Below are 13021 nucleotides of genomic sequence, written 5' to 3'. Positions count from 1 at the left end.
TATTGGACTTGAAAAATAATTTTTTTTTCTCCTATTATATTTAAGTTCAATTATGTGTTATGACATCATTTTCGATACCCTTTAATCTAGAAGTTTGGTAATGTCATTTTTTTAAAGGTTAATGAAATTGTAACACATTGAACCCGAGTATACTGGTGAGAAAATAGACTTCCAAACAAATCATTGGACAACAACAACCAAATTCAAGAGATACATATTAAGTTATCTATAATATATTGATTTCACTATTATAAGAAGTTCATATTTAGTGTGATTTCCCAATGTGGGACATCACAATCTCTCCAACTTAGTCATTCGACATTCTCGTCGCGATCTCATTCGTAGTCTCAGACTCCCCCGATTAGAACTCTAGAAGTGACCCACGTGGCACTTTATTCCTGTGAGATTCAAGAGGATACCACCTGTAAAGTCCCGAACTCGTGAGGAAATAGATTACAAATACCCCTAACAAACAGTTAAGTCAACACAACCCAAACTCAAAAGATAGTACTGAAAGTACAAAGATTCTTTTTTAGCCAAAAAGTCCACTAGAAAAAAAATAGGGAGAGATTAAAACCTTCCAACAACTATCGAAAGACTCATTCATTACTAACTTAATTTCAATCATGCTCCAAAGAGGACTCTAAATATATGTCACTCCATAACAATACAAAAGAAGGTGAGACACCATTTTAACCTCCATACAACAATGACTAATCATAATATAACTTTTTTGTCATACATATGTCATCCGTAAAAATCCCACCATGAATAACATTTCAGCCAAAAATGAGATCTTAGAAGAATATTAAACTCCCACAAATTCTCTTAGCAATAATCATACGGAGACAACTCAACATACAAGTTACAAGAATGTCTCATATGAAAAAAAATCCATGTCATGCCACTGCATAACATCATTTATGATCAGTTTTACCTTCTTACTCCACACCATGACCAAAACCCTAGAATGAGAAGAACTCTTTGTGGTGTTTAAACTCCTATATTTGAATCGACTAGCATACATATTCACCATAATGAGCAAAGTTAACCTGATTTTCTTGAAGTGCTTTCATAATCTCTTCGTGAATAAGCATAGTAAGTTCAGTTGGTACATCATCAACATTCTTCCCAGCACCAATAGAGGAATCAACCATGTTAACATTGTTATTTCCTTTCACTGTCATATCCTTAGATCCTTAGAGCCTTTGTATACCCTAAACATTTGAAACATCCATCAACATTGTGTATATCCTTTCCATAGTGAGAGTAATGCATTTTGTCTTTATTCTTCTTTCTTTCAAACTTTCATAAATTAATGAATTTGTCTTTGGATTTTGTTGAACGACTCCTTGATCATCATTGTCAAATTTACTAAACTATTGTCAAATCCAATCATATTAACCATCATGGAATCGTTATGTTGTTCAACAACAAATAAAATGGAATAGGCTCTGTTGATGTTTGACAACAGATCCAGTATCAAAATGTGTCTCCTAACATGAATATACATCTCATTCAATCCCATCAGGATTTGAATTAGTTTATCGGTCGACATTTTTGTCCAAAATTCTTTTTGATGCATCACACCTACAAATATAGGTAACTGAAAGGCAATACAACTCATCCCAAAGTTTTTTTAGTTGGGAGAAATAAACATATAACGGCATGTTACCCTGAACAACATTATGATCTCCTTCTATAAATTGAAGGTAAGAATATCAGTGCTTTGTCCATATCGCATATGTAACACAGTCCAAATCTTCATAGCCGATGTGATATAGATGAGGACTCATAAATTTAGTTCGAAATTGTGTTAAGAATCTAGGATCTAATCATGCAATCAACACGATTCCACTGCTCGATTTCAATTGTTCCTTGCTCTAACTTCGCACAAGTGTCCATAATATAGGATAGATTCATCTTAACACCAAACACAATATCATCTTCACCGCTAGACTCCAGTTGTGGAAATTTTTTTTTTGCTAGTTGGACCGACACCAAACTTGTAACAGGATGATCATAATTGTGAAGAAGAAGAAACTCATATTTACACTTCGATCGTACATCCCTCGTTTTCTCAATGATGATTTTTTCTCCTCTTTCGTCTAGTTTTGATACCATATAGAAATTATGTTAGAGAGATATGAAGTGAAAAGAATGATAAAAAAACTTAATTTACTTTTATTTAGGGAATGAACCCTATTTATATACACTCCCCAAAGAATTAGTTACAAAAGGAATAATAGAAAAGAAACCATTCTAAACAAACTATTTGTTGCACACTACGAATAGTATAACAACCTATTGGAAATAATCTCATACATATTAGTTTATCATAAGGTAGATACTCCAATCTTAACAAAAAAAAAGATTTTCAAATCCGTTCTAGAAAATCTCTTCTTCAATAGTAATAGAATAAGTCATCCACCAGCGGTTATAGTGATAACAAAAACACTTCAAAGATCTTTCAAATTTGGAGCTCTAATATAATGTAAAATTTTCAAAGAAGAGGTGATGGTTAATTATATTCCTTTTTATATAGAAGTTTTAACACTAAATTAAAAATAACAAATTTGTTATTAACAAAAACTAATTGTTAATAAAACTAATTTACAAATAACTTAACAAATTAACCGTTTATTAAATTGTTTTTATTATTTTCTACCATCATGAAGGTGTTGTTGAAGTGAATATGGAGGATCAGAGGTTGGTTTCGGAGCTAGAGAAGGAGATTAAAAGAAAGAGTCCGACTGGGTCTCAACATGATCCGATTCAATGTATCTCTTCTAATTCTGAAAATGAAGAGTTGCCAAGAAATGATGATAAAATAGTTAAAGAACAAGATAGAATGAAAGAGGTACCCGAGTTGAACATTTTGTTGCCTTATAAAAAGAGGAAAAATCCTCCACAAGTGTTTGAAAGAATGGTGGATCGATTGCGCTCATCCCAAACTACTAAGAAAAACTATGAGCATGGAGTCGATGATGAACAAGAAAATAGTGCTTCATCCGATCATCATGATAAGGAGAATGGTATCGATAAAAAATAATCATCAAGAAGAAAATGATCGAGAAGATGATGACCAAAATGATTCTTCTTCATATGAAAATCGAGAAAAAAATTGGAAAGAAATGCAGGACATGCCAGTTGATGCTATTGATAAAACAGTAGAGGCTATTGATAAAACAGCGGTAGATAAGGTAATAAGATAATTTTTGACTATAACTATAATGAAATTTCTTTATACATTAACTCATTATTTTGTCATGTTGATTCTCTTTGGGACCAAATGGATCTCCTTTCTCCATATCCTTGTCATGAACAAGTAGAACAAGAAAATTCTGAAATACCCACAAATTTTGGTTTAGAGGATTACGATGCAAAACCACTAGAAGAAAAATCATATTGGGACATCGAAAGGAGATAAGTTAGTTGAGGAGATGGTTTTTTCAATTGCAGCTGAAGGAATTAGATCTACACACACGAATAACATTGTGAGCTTCTTGTAAATCAATGGTTTTATTCATTGAATTTATATTTTAACATGTCACAATCCTTCATAGGTTAATCAAACTCCAATAGAGAAAGAGGTTATTATTGGTGGTCCGCTACGAAATTGCGGCCTTGACAAGCATTTGCTTGTTCTCGACGAACAAATTGGAATCCGATGTAAACGTTGCTCGTATGTGGAGGTGGAGATCAGATAGCATATAACCGAACTTATCATAGTTAATTATTAAGTCAAATAAATTCAATAATATTATATTATATTGAAAATGAAGTTCCAACTATATATTTATAAGCAAAATTTGGTTCCTAACAAACTGTGACACTCAACTACAGCGCAATTTTCATAACTGTCACCCAGACTCAAGAAACACTGCAATCAAAGAGAAAGAAGAGAGATGAGGTAATTACCGGATGAGATTAGCTGTTTAAGGTGCCTCTAAATCCTGACTACATATATTTTCTGCTTTAACCCGGATCAAATATGCTCCCACAATGAACAAAATCATTACTATTCTGATTTTCAAATAAGTACATAGGAGAAATATAAGAAAATATTGGAGATTGCAATTAGAAAATTTCTTAGATATATTATTATTATCTAAAATATTTTTACAACTACAAAAGTGAATTGTCTTCAAAATTGCAACTATATTAAACCAATCATGTATTGAAATTCAACCTTTACCATTTCACCTTTATAACATCTAGAGAAATGTTCCTAGGCATAGAGCTTTATTTCTTCAAGCATCTCAAGTTCTAAGTTATAATATTATTATCAATGTTTAAAAATAATTTATTACAATAAGAAACTAACCTGACCAAAGTTAGGGGAATATTTCCATTCAATATAATCAATTTTGACCAAGAAGGATTCACCCCACTATTCAATAACCACAAATCGACAACATCCTCCTAAAGTAGTGGTAGCAGGTTAACGATAAACATCCTCCTAAAGTAGTCAGACGTGAATAGAAATCAATATCACGGTATTAAGGTTGTGGGAGTACTCGGTATGTCTCTGTAACGATATCAAAGGCAATCATGAAACGTGTAGTTATCAACGCCTGACATTCAATGCATCGCTTCACCGACTACTGTAATATCAATTTCCTTATTATTACAATTTCCTTAAAATCAAGAGATTGGTCGGGATATTAATTTCAATGTATATACCTTAACCTTGTAGTCATTTGGTACGACAGTTAGTCTCACAACCTTATAATCGCCGCTGCTCTTAATGAATTTGAAATCGTGGTTAAAAATCTTGCGAAGGTTAGACTGGTTAAAATTATGTACGGATTCGAAAGGAAGTTCGATAGATGGATTCAACAAATAGACGAAGTCTATCCTCTCCATTATCATTATCCGTCGTTTATTTGTGGAATCCGTCGACAAGAAGATCTATCGAACTTCCTTTCGAATCCGTACATATACCTAATCACTCAAACATCGTTAGATTTCTAATTACGGTTTCGAATTCGTTAAAAGCAACGACGATTACAAAGTTGTGAGACTAACTGTCGTACAAAATGACTACGAGATCAAAGTATATACAATGAGATTCAATGTCTGATTTTAAGGAGATTAGTAATACAGTAGTCGGTGGAGAGATACAATGCATGTCAGTAAGTGTCGATAACACATGTTTCATGGTTACCTTTGACATCGGGACAGAGACATACCGAGTACTCCCACAACCAAAATATCATGATGTTAATTTTTATTCATATATGACTATTTTAAGAGAATGTTTATCATTGATCTGACACCACTATTCTGATACCAAGGTTATAAATTTGTGGATACTTATAAACTATGTTGGGGCAAATCTTTCTTGGTCAAGGTTGATTAACAGAACAAATTCCTCTAAATTTGATCAAATCAGTCACTTATTCAAAAAGTGGTGATAAAATACTCTTAGAAATGGATAATAACTTGTTTGGTATAAGATTTATGCTCAAAATGATTCACATCAAGATGTGACTATTGCTTGAAAAGTTTAATGTCAGTAGATGTTACCGAAGTAGATGTTACCGAAGGAGAAGTGGAATGAAGAAGTAAAAGTAATTTTAGTACATGATCATTAAATCATCAATAGGGAAACTCAATAGAAGATATTGGATGTCACCCAATAGAAGAAAACATAATTGAAATAAATAAGAGGAAGTTTCCAATTTAAAATATATAACAAAAATTTACAATTAAATAAAAATACCTTAGGGGAACTCATTGTGAAATGAATAGTAAGAACAGCAAAATCCCTTGACATGTTTTTCATTGTTTTAGCACTTGGATTACCTTCCATGCATTCTTGCATATGTCTCTGGCAAAGAAAAAAAAATGGAAGAGGGTTAGCAACACAACATTTTTTTAGCAGGTATTATTTCAGGTGAAAAAATATAAAATGTGTCCATGAACTTCTCTAGATAGAAACAAGAAGGAATGTAAATAAAAAAAAATTAATTTTGGGAAAAATGGATTGGCTGGGAGAAACAACCAAATTCAAGAAGGAATGGAAAATGATCCAGATTGTTCTATGGTGGATCATAAGACGATAGAAACAAGTAACAAGATAGTTGACAAAATGGTTAATAGTTGGGCCTTGTTCAATGTAGAATTATTTTGAGTTAATTCCCTTATCCCATAGTCAATCAAATTATTTTTATTAAAACCTACACACAAAAAAATACACTTCATTTTTATTCACCTACAATTTAAAGGGCAGTTTTGTCTTTTGACCTACAATCCAAAGGTGATATTGGGCAATACACTCACAAAAAAAAAATTATCTGATATCACTTATCAAACGATTTTTTTTCAAATCTAACATTTTGAAGAAAAAAAACAGAATTATTCTTCTGGAATAAATAATCTGCTTACAAGTTATTAATTCCGTTGTTTTTTTTGCTCAATACTGTACAACTATTAATTTGTTTTATTCACAAGGATGTTTTCCAGGGAATCTCGGGCCTATTTGTTAAGTAACCTTCTTTTTGTTCTCTCACATTTTCATCTTGAAAAAAAATGGAATGTTTTAACTCACCAACGTCTTCAAGCAACAATTTTACATCCTGTATTGTTAGGAAATACTAAAAAGAGAAATTCACAAAATTCCTACTATCATGCCTTTGATCAGACTGAAATGCTCTATTCTGATGTCATACCTTGTCCTTGTTCTTCCTTAATCTTTGCAAGCCTCTTAATCAAATGTGCTCTCTCTATTTCAACATATATCTGCATCATACAACAATAAAAACCAACAAGAAACAGATGAATAAGCAATCTATGTACTTTTAAGGGTATCAATGCAAAAACTTTTGCTCACCTTTCCAGCAGATACGCTATTAAGGGTCTTAATTAGCTCAATCTTAGTTTCAATATATTGCATTGCTAGCTGGACCATTGCGGTTACAGCCTATTTGGGAACAAGAAACTTCTTAGAAAATAAAATCTTTGAGAAATTAAAGAGTATAATAGAAAATGCATAGATAAGGAAACATGCAAAAAAATACCATACTATCAGCAACTAGAATGATCCCTTCATTTTTCTTTGCACCTGTCAAATTGTAGGATAAGTCGAGAATCAGAACCCAGGAAAAGAAAAACTTCCTTAAGAATGAAACTATGATATGTATTGACAAAATAATAATAATCAGTTATTCCTTAAAGATGGTACACAATCTCCATTTTTCACAGACCTATAAACGCAATAAGTTCTATAATTCCTTTCTTCTCCTACATAAGATAATTCATACAAGACATGAGTTATTTATTTCCCCGTTTTCCTCACTTCAAAAGGTTCTGAAAATTGTATGCCTTGCACAATACTAAACTTATTTCGAAAACGAACCAACCAACAAACACTAGTGGCCAGAGAACATATACTCCCCATGTTTCAGAAGTATTGGTTAAATAACAAAGATGGTTATAGTGTGCACCATAAATCATATTTACTGGCCAAAATTCACTAAGTATTTTCAACAACATTACAAGACTTATAATGTTTATCGAGCACAGGGGGAAAACAGTCAGTGAACTCAACCGGCATTCTAAGCATGTAACTAGCAGCTGAAAAGAATTAAAATGATAAACCTAATAATACAAGTCCTGAGCTCCAAACGTAAAAGCCTAAGCCAAATAATCAGAACACACAGAAGATTCGAAGAAATTGCAAATTGAACCCAATTCTAACATCCGGAGGTTCAGATATGGTTGAAACATTTCCATTACATAAGAAATGGAAGATAAAATTCAGGAAGTGAAGTGATGAACCAATTCTAGTGCACTAAGTAGGGAAGACGACGACGATGACCTAATTTACTAATACAGGAAGGACCAGGAAAAACATGAGAACTCTAACATAATAAAAGAAGTGAAAATTTCAAACCAATTTCATTCATACCTGCTTTAACTGACCACGTCTCTTTGACAAGAGAACAATCTGATCATTCAGTGTCTTCCAAGCACGAGCATCAAAACAAAGCCGGCAAGTCTCATCTGTTTCTCCACATATTCAACAGCGACTCTATATATATTATAAATCTAACCATTCAGCAAAAGCAGTAGACATGGAAGAGACTAATGCAGGATCTGAAAATTAACAGTTGAAAGAAATTGAAGAAAACATACTATTTGCCGTTCAGTTATGGATCAGAGTCCTGCTTCTGATTCCAAGTGTGAGAAAGATTTCCCATGGAAATGATATCGACGGGAAAGAACTGAAACCCTAGAAAAAATAAGAGAGAGAAAATGCATTCAAGATGATTTGAAAACCAAATAAAATGGTATATGTTTATTATATATTTAAAATTATATAACAGTAGTATGGAAGAGTCACAAACATTGTGTGTTTCATCTTCGGTCAAATCGAAAAACCGTCTCAAATATAGCAATTCGGATTTAAAATTATACGAAAAATTATAATTGTCATATTTAACGCAGTAATTAAAATATATATATTTTATTGTTTTAGCACTTCAGGTGAGAAAAAAGATCAAATGTGTTCATGAATTTTTTAGATAGTAACAAGAAGGAATGTAAGCAAAAAAAAAATAATAGAATTTTAGGAAAAAATTGATTGGCTAAGAGAAAACAACCAAATTCAAGAAAGAATGGAAAATGATACAGATTGTTCTAGGGTGGATCATAAAACCACGATAGAAACGAAACAAGTAACGAGATAGTCAAAATAGTTAATAGTTGGGCATCGAATTATTTCGAGTTCATTCTCTTATTCCATATAGGGATGATAATGGGGCGGTTCGGGGCGGGGAATGCAATTACCATCCCCGTCCCGTTTTAATTTCGGGGATTTTTTTAATATCATCCCCGATCCGTTCGGTTTTTTTCGGTTTCGGGGAATCCCACGGGGCACCGTTAATAATTTTTATTTAAAAAAATAAATAAATATTATACAATAAAATTATATAAACCAATTTTTTAATATAATATATATTGTAATATATTAAAATTTTATATTATTATAAAGAAATAATTTTAATACTCTTATAAAATATAGTAAATAAATAAATATATTGATGATTTAATATATTTAATTATGTTTATGGAATTCGGGACAGAATCGGGGTGAAATCGGGGCGGGGGACACAAATACCATCCCCGCCCCATCCTCATTCGGTTTCGGGGAAAAACCGTCCCAAACGAGGCAATTCGGTTCGGTTTTTACAGGGCGGTTTCAAATTGTCATCTTAATTCCATAGTATTAAAAAACAGAAAGAAGATTAACGAAGAAGAAGCGAGTTTACCTATCCCTAGGGACGGATGCACTTGTGTGCTTAGTGGGCTTAAAGCCCACCCCTAAATTTATATATATATATATATATATATATATATATATATATATATATATATATATATATATATATATATATATATATAATCAAATAATTTAAAATCTTTTCCATTGATAAGTGCATCCTTTCATTTTAATTTTTCAATATACCATAATTCTTGTTTCATATACTCTAATTTTTTCCATAGTTTCACAATGATAGAATACCAACTAAATAAATATTTGTATTTCACTAATTTCATATTCCACTAAATATTTCCATCTAAATTAATTATATTTATTTTTTCAATTTTCAAAAAAATAGAATATCTTTCTTAATTTTTTCATTCTAATTCTATTCCCTAATTTAATATTTTTAATTATTATAATCGTCAACTTAATTATATTTATGATATTTATAGCTAATTTTATGTTTATTTAATTGAATGTACAATTTTAAGAATTTATTTAGTATCACATCAATTTTTTCTATTTTTTCATCATTGCACTCTAATTGTTTGATAAAAATCATTAATTAGTTTTTTTTAGTTTTGTAATCTTCACATTCAAATTTTTCGATAAAATACTCATTTAATTTGAATAATTGAGTTTTTTTTTAAGTTTAATATAAACATATTTTAAACTTCAATTAATTATCAAAATAGCATTCTATAATAAATTATGTATAGATATATAAAAATGGAACATTAATCTACGGCAAAAGAAAAGAAATACATTGATAACTTTACTTTTTTTTTAAGAGAGATTGTCAAACTAGTGAAAACCCTCCCTCCACGATCTCTAAAATTAAAATCAATTTAGTCAAAGTCTTCCAATTTTCTCTTATAACATTGAACATAATTTAATTGAAATGTCAAAACTGTATCCACGTTATAAACTTGATATGATGCAGAATTTGAATTTTTTTACACTTGTTGAGTTATGTTATAATTAATTTAGAATGGAAAATTACAAATTTATGTTAGATTGATTAATATTTTATAACATATGTTTTTACCGCTACTACTATTGATCGAGCATTTTCAGCAATAAAAAAGGTGAATACAAAATTTGGCAATAAAATTAAAGATAATTTTATTGTCGATTACTTGATCCGAACAAAATTTAACTATATATATATATATATATATATATATATATATATATATATATATATATATATATATATATATATATATATTATTTTAGATGAGTTTTATATTTTAAAATTTCTTAGACCTCAACTTATTAAAACATTATAATATAACGTCATTATATATATAATTTATTATTTAAATTCAAGCTCACCCTAACTATAATTCTTAGATCCGGCTTTGCTTATCTCTCGGAAACAAAGACGAAATCGAGAGTCTGATGAAGAATACGAAAATCTGTTTTGGTGACTGACAGCCAATGAAGAAATTAGGGCAATGTTTTTCCATAGCCAAACGAAAATAGAGAGGATAGTGCAGGTCCTTTTCCTTTATTCCCCAAATAGTCGATGATTGAAGGACTGGAAGTACAAGGGAATCAATAATGTAATAATTAATTAGAACCCACTAATCACTTATTTTGATTTATTTACCCTTTCCATTTAAAAAAAAACAAAACCAAGTAGGGCCTAAGTGTTATAATCAATATTTTCTCTTAGCATTTTTTTAAGAAATGAATTCAATCAATTACACATTCATTTTTATAAAATCAAGGGTTTCAAAAGTTTAAGAAATAACCTCTATCAATTGTACATTGATATTTAAATTTTGTTGTTATTATTGAATGCATTAGGACATTTAAAACCAAATTAATTAGTAAGAAAATAAATAGAGCTACCTTGACTGCATATATTGGTGCATTTGCTAAACATATCAATTTTATAATTATTAGCTTTCCTTTACTCAATTTGAAATACTTGGATTGAAGACAATCTTATGAGAAATCATGACCATGTTTTAACACCATAACTATAAAAGATAAAATATACAACCCATTCAATAGAATTAAAAATTGTACCAATTAAGTTGTACACAATGATTGATCTTCAACTAAAATTTTCTAAGTATATATGAAAGTCATGAGTATCCAAACAACCCACCAACAAGTATTATCTATATCAATGGCAACATGATTGAATTACCCAGGCATTGAAAAAATAGTAATGTTTCAATTAGGGATGTAAATGAGCCGAGCCGAGCCGAGCCGAACAGTATCAAGCTCGAGCTCGGCTCGTCTGTTATATATTCGGGCTCGAGCTCGGCTCGAGCTCGTTTCGAGCTTTTATAATCGAGCTCGAGCTCGGCTCGTATGAATTTTATTGAGCTCACGAGCCGCTCGTATTCGGCTCGTTTAAAGCTCGTTTAGAAAGCTCGTTTAGAGCTCGTTTAAAAAGCTCGTTTATGAGCTCGTTTAAAGCTCGTTTATAACTTAAACAATGAAATGAATGCAACATTAAAGTAAAAATTGTAAATATACTTTTCAACTGCTATGTGTAACAAATTAGTGGAAATAAACTATCAAAATGATAAAACACTAGCTAATAACATAATTACAAAAAGCATTTTGCTTTAGTTTTAGAATACTTCTAAAAAGGCCATAACACACAAATATTATCAAAAATATTTTGCTATTATCAAAAGTATTTTGCAATCATCTAATAAGATAAAGCATCTTGCTTTAGTTGGAGTATACTTCAAAAAAGACCAAAACACTTGCATATTATCAATATCATATTTAAATAAAAACACATTAAGTCTAGTTATCAAAACAAAAGACTAAAAAAACAGAGTATAATAGAAATCAACAAAACAAGAGTGTCTATTTTTTTAGTTTAAGCATATAAAACAAATCATAAGGTTTAATGCAAAAAAAACTTCAGTCTATTAAGAAGCAGCAAACAAGAAGAAAAAGGAACTTACAAGTTACAAGTATAAACTACACTCCAATCTCACAAATAGTAGGACTCCAAATTTCAATTTTCTGCAAATCATAAACAGTGAACAAAAAAGTCAAGTTAAAATGAAAATCAACATAATGATGCAAGAAAACACAATCTTTTTGCTAGTCAATATATTTTAACTATTGCATAAATAAAAGGATATCAAATATACACCATAGTAATTAGGCTTACAGATTCCATCACCTGAATCAAAAATATGTCAACTGGACAGTTATTAGGGCACATTTAATTCTAGATCCCTTCAATACTAATAAATCGTTCTACAGTTTTAACCAAATGACCAATTTCAGGTAATGGAATCGATCAGGAGCAAATTCATTCACTCTACTTTCCCCTTGAAATAAAACCCTCCTCAAAAGACAACTTAGCACAACAACAGGATCCATTAATGAGCAATGAAAAGTATGCAGCTAATGATATAATTTACATCTTAGTTCGTCCATCCGAACCAAAAACGAAAGAGATTTCTGCAGAAATCTTAGGCAGGTATCGGATCTACTAGACAGATCATTCATTCTACTTGCTCGATTCAGAACAGAAAAGATCATATATATATATATGATATTCTTTTAAGAACATTTTTAAATCTCAGACAGGTATCGGATCAACTAGACAGATCATTCTACTTGATCGAATCTGAACAGCAAAAATCATATATTATAAATAAATTACCTCAAACCCTAATATCAGTATAGAATTAATGTAGATCTACAAAATTCATACAAAGCTGAAACATGGAATGATTGAAATCTTATATCAAAACA

At 30.7% G+C, this 13021-nt stretch overlaps 1 long non-coding RNA gene across 2 annotated transcripts; it reads right to left on the bottom strand.

Annotated features, from left to right (window-relative positions):
- Positions 1 to 233: 233 nt before the first annotated feature.
- Positions 234 to 8277, bottom strand: LOC124942709. Of its 2 annotated transcripts, XR_007099734.1 has the most exons (7): positions 8143 to 8277; positions 7916 to 8038; positions 7026 to 7069; positions 6839 to 6928; positions 6678 to 6747; positions 5729 to 5836; positions 234 to 422 (listed from the first exon to the last, which is right to left on the bottom strand). It is a non-coding gene; the product is annotated as an uncharacterized LOC124942709 (long non-coding RNA). The 2 variants fall into 2 exon arrangements; XR_007099733.1 differs by lacking the exon at positions 234 to 422 and having other exon boundaries at positions 5564 to 5836.
- Positions 8278 to 13021: the final 4744 nt, after the last annotated feature.

This window comes from Impatiens glandulifera, chromosome 6, assembly GCF_907164915.1.
Source record: "Impatiens glandulifera chromosome 6, dImpGla2.1, whole genome shotgun sequence".
In the NCBI taxonomy this organism is placed as follows: domain Eukaryota; kingdom Viridiplantae; phylum Streptophyta; class Magnoliopsida; order Ericales; family Balsaminaceae; genus Impatiens; species Impatiens glandulifera.
Note: the sequence above shows the minus strand (reverse complement) of the source record. Positions and strands in the feature narration are given on the sequence as shown.